Genomic DNA, 5,013 nt, shown 5'->3' with positions numbered 1-5,013 from the left:
AAGCAATTTATTTAATTTGAAGGCCTGTCGTTATTTTTTATTTGTGCTATCATTATTAATTTCTTTATTTGTTCTAATTTTATTACTGACTGCTTACTTGTCATTTTTTATTCAATTCAAAGTTTGAAATCAAGCTATCTCGTGCTACTGCACCAAAATTACCCCACTGTAAAATTTAAAAAACACTGAGTGAGCAAAAATGTGTGAGATAGCTAGTTAAAATGGTAATTAAATAATGTTTACGTATTCATAAAAGCCTACATTAAAATCTGTCATATAAATTGGTCTCTTCAATAGAAATTAGCCTACTGATTGCCACCATTGATGGACAAAAGTTTTTAATAATATTAAAAATATCTGTATGACAGTATATTCTGCAGTTTTTCTCTGCTGTACCGAATATCTATAATTTTCAAAGTATCATATCGAAGTTAGAAATTCAAATATTGTGACAAAATTAATTTTGTAGGGTGCCACAAGTTTGTTAAAATTTCCAAAGGGTGCCGCTACTAAAAAAAGGTTGGGAAACACTGGCCTGGACAGTGTAAAATACCGTGATATGAATTTTAGCTCATATTGCCCACCCCTAATAATAGGTGCCCTTTAACACAAACATCTCAGACTAGAACTTAAATAACAATCAATTTAAAATATGAACATTGTGATTAGTTAAACACATGGCATTTTTGAAAATACATCAATAGGAGTTCCAGGCAGTGGTGTAATGTAACAAAGTAATAATACTTCGTTAGAGTACTTAAGTATATTTTGGGACTATCTATACTTTACTTGAGTTTTAATATTTCAGTCAACTTTTACTCCACTACATTTCCTAATTAAAATGTATACTTTTACTCCGATACATTTCCCCGAAGCATATTCGATACTTACTACAAAATAGTCAGAAGTCAGAAGAACACAGACTGCAGGAAAGCAGGTTTGATGAATTAGTGGTCTGGCGTTTGCCAGAGTTAAACTCCGGAGATGTGTTTACTTATTGAATGAATCAGCCGTTTGAATGAATCGGTTGAATCTCAATGACTCACTCATTAACAGTCACTTGCTGTCACCTGGCAGTTTTAATTTCGCATTTAGACTGTTTTTTTTATGTTTTAAAATCATTTAAAATAACAGAATTCAACGTTTTATGTTAAAAACAAAACATTATTTATTCATCTGTAACTGCAGGTTAAATGCATCCATGTCCCCTCTGAGATAGGCCTACATTAAACTGTGTAAATACATCTAAATGCTATTTCAGATGCAGATTCCAGAAATGTTTTCTTATGTTGGAATGAAAGACACTAAGTACCGGATGAAGTGCTTCTTATTCTTACCCAAAAATGCAAATTGGAAGAAAGAGTTAAAACTGAACACAGTCTTGCTACTCAAGCTGTGTACTGTATGAACATTATATATATTATTTATTTGCTTCTTTTCCATTTTGCATTTACTTGTACTTTTACTTGTTTTTCTGCAGATATCAGCATGAACATATTTAATAATCATTTTATACAAGTTCAGTAAAGCAATAAGTGATTTACATTTTAGACATAATATTGCTTGTTTTTGCTAAATTTTGCTAACGAATATAGTTCCAAACAAAGATCACTGCACTATTTTGCATCTCTGAGCAAAAGACGGTGTTTACTTATTGAATTAATCAGCTTTTTGAATGAATCGGTTGAATAAATGATTCAGTGATTCACTCACTAACACAGTCAAATGCTTTGTTTCTGAATGAATCAGTCGTTTGAATGAATCGGTTGAATCTCAATGACTCACTCATTAACAGTCACTTGCTGTCACCTGGCAGTTTTAATTTCGCATTTAGACTGTTTTTTTTATGTTTTAAAATCATTTAAAATAACAGAATTCAACGTTTTATGTTAAAAACAAAACATTATTTATTCATCTGTAACTGCAGGTTAAATGCATCCATGTCCCCTCTGAGATAGGCCTACATTAAACTGTGTAAATACATCTAAATGCTATTTCAGATGCAGATTCCAGAAATGTTTTCTTATGTTGGAATGAAAGACACTAAGTACCGGATGAAGTGCTTCTTATTCTTACCCAAAAATGCAAATTGGAAGAAAGAGTTAAAACTGAACACAGTCTTGCTACTCAAGCTGTGTACTGTATGAACATTATATATATTATTTATTTGCTTCTTTTCCATTTTGCATTTACTTGTACTTTTACTTTCAATACTTAAATACGTTTAAGATTTTAAAAATACTTTTCGTACTTAAGTACAATAAATATTACATACTTTAAGACTTTTACTCAAGTAATATTCTAAACGGTGACTTCAACTTCTACCAAAGTCATTTTCTGGTAGGATATCTGTACTTTTACTTGAGTATGGCTTTCAGGTACTTTATACACCACTGGTTCCAGGACAGTTAAGGATAAACATCTGTTACCTTGTGTACAAACTCCTCCATCTTCTCCATGGCATGGTGTGCCTGCATGGGCAGTGTAGCCACCCGCAAACCTCCTTCATCCTCATCAGGAAATGCTGACGCACCCTGCAACAACAATCATGCTTCTAATTATCTTTTAGCTTTTAGTTAAGCAAGTTTAGTTGTTCTTTCCTCACTCCAGCTATTATATGTACATTACTATTTAAAAGCTTGGGGTCTTAGCAGGGCTGCATTTATATGATTAAAAATACAGTAAAAAATACGCTTTTTTTAAATAACTCTTTTCCATTTGAATACATTTTAAAATACTATTTATTCCAGTAATAACAAAGCTGATTTTTCAGATTCTTTGATGAATAGAAAGTTCAAAAGAACAGAATTTATTTGAAATAGAAACATTTTGGAACTTTATAAATGTTTACTGTAACCTCTAAACAATTTAATGCATCTTCGCAAAATAAAATTATTAATTTCTTCAAATAAAAATACTACTACTGACCCCAAACGGTATTGTGTTTTATTTTTCCCTCACAACTCACTCTTGATTTCTCAGCTTCAGCTGTATTTGTCAGCAACGGCCCAATCTCCGCGAGCTCTGCGTCCTCATCATCAGAGGTGCACCGCTTGGCATCACTGTTGGAGCCGCAGTCACCATGGTGACACGTTGTCATGGGGAGACAAACCTAAAACTCCCCAGAGTTTACACCTTGTTCCACAGTTCACAATCTGGGCCTGATGAGGATGCATAAAAAGTACAGATTAACACATTGCTGTTAAAAACATTGGCCATGTGGTCAAGACTTATCATGGATTTCATAATATTCCATTCTTGGCACATCTAATTGATTGATTAATAATAATTTATTCACTTTAAGTGTTGTCAGAAATTAACGACATGATGTGCAAAAGCTGCTACTGCGTTAGGCTGACCGAGACTTGTCATTTGCACTTACATATTGCTGCTCTTTTGTTAGTTTTGATTGCTTCTATTGTCCTCGTTTGTAAGTCGCTTTGGATAAAAGTGTCTGCTAAATGACTAAATGTAATGTAATGCAAACGTAAAAGCCCCTAAAATAAATTCCAAAGGGCCCCTTAAGCTAATTTCTGATACTGATTTTATTAAATGTAAACTAGATTAAACATATCTGTTTTAACTTGAATTGTATTCGTGCAATCTGTCATAAAATGATCAGTTGTTTTTCTGCTCAGATCTGGTCAGGCTGGACTGGCTGGCTGCTCCAGTTTCCATAGTGTTAAAGGTTTACATCCTGTTAACTTAGCGTGCTTACAGGCTAACCAACCAAACAAATAATTAAACCATTAAAAAACATTTACGAATTCTCACGTCGAGCAATGTTCTGTTAAACGTTCTGTGTTTGTAGTAGTATACGACGTTACTTTCATCACATTTCACAGATTAATATTACCGACTAGAGTTAAAAATATAAGAGCTCGGTGTTCATACGTTACCTGGCTGGACAGGCTGTGAGATCAGTTCATGGGAGTTTACCAGCAGCTGCTGCTCGCCGTCTGGTCGCTATGAGTCTATGAAACCTGTAGAACGAGGCGGTTCAGTTCACTAGAAAATTATAAGACAAATAAATTAATTGACACAGATCAAAACAGTCTGATATACACATAGCCGCGGGAACGTATTTTGTCCAGGGTGGGCTGAGAAGTAAAACTTGTGGGGGAGGGGGGTCACGTGACAAGAGTGATGCGAGAAGACACACTATGATGGCGGATCCAAAAGTTACTTTTAATAAAACTTTAATTTCTTCGTTTAATAGGCTATAAGTGAGTGTCTTTATTGTTGCTGGGTTTCCATTCAAAAAATTAAAAAATAAATACAAAATAACAATGAACCACAAACTAAGCATTCGTTTTAAATAAGGGAAAATACCTTATATATGTGGGTTACAACGCAAGGCTATATCTTATTCATTTTGTTAATAAAAGTTAGATGTTTAATATATGCGAATTTGCCATTGTACTATTTTATGGCTGATGTGTTTTAATTAAAAGAATAAATCACAAACTATGATCGTTTTAAGGTAGCCTGAGGGGAAATCCATATTCATTTTGTTTAGAAAAGTTCAGTTTAATATTGGTGAATTTATCATTGTACTAGGCTATTTTATTGTATAGCCTTTTTCTTATTAATAATAATGAGCCATAAGCATTTGTTTAAAGTAAAGGGGAAATCCAAAAACCTTTCATTTATTTGTGTTACAGCGTAGGTACATCAATCTTATTCGTTCTGTTCATAAAAGAAGATCAAACTAAGCGCTACAGATGTGAGAATGCGAGATTTGTTGCTGCTGAGGTAGACGCTCTCGCTCTTTCTCTGCTGTCTCTTTGCTATGTCTGTAGAAATGGTCGTTAATTCTAATTTGGGTACGGCACAGACATGTTACAGGTAATAATACAATCAGTGGCGTAGCAAGTCAGCCCCAGGCCCATATGCAAAAAAAATGCATTTTTTTTGCAACGTTATGGGCTTCAACTCGGCTAACTTAACTTGGGCCCTATTGTTGATTTTTCTAAGGTAAATAACGCAAGACTATTCACAAGCTGTTTTATG

The 5,013-nt window shown here is 33.8% G+C and overlaps 1 pseudogene; it reads right to left on the bottom strand.

Annotated features, from left to right (window-relative positions):
* Positions 1–4,080, bottom strand: part of LOC107669645 (adiponectin receptor protein 1-like) — an 11,375-nt pseudogene extending 7,295 nt beyond the window's left edge.
* Positions 4,081–5,013: the final 933 nt, after the last annotated feature.

Source organism: Sinocyclocheilus anshuiensis, unplaced genomic scaffold (assembly GCF_001515605.1).
Source record: "Sinocyclocheilus anshuiensis isolate Anshui unplaced genomic scaffold, SAMN03320099.WGS_v1.1 scaffold80, whole genome shotgun sequence".
Classification (NCBI taxonomy): Eukaryota; Metazoa; Chordata; class Actinopteri; order Cypriniformes; family Cyprinidae; genus Sinocyclocheilus; species Sinocyclocheilus anshuiensis.
This window is presented reverse-complemented; position numbering and strand designations above follow the sequence as displayed.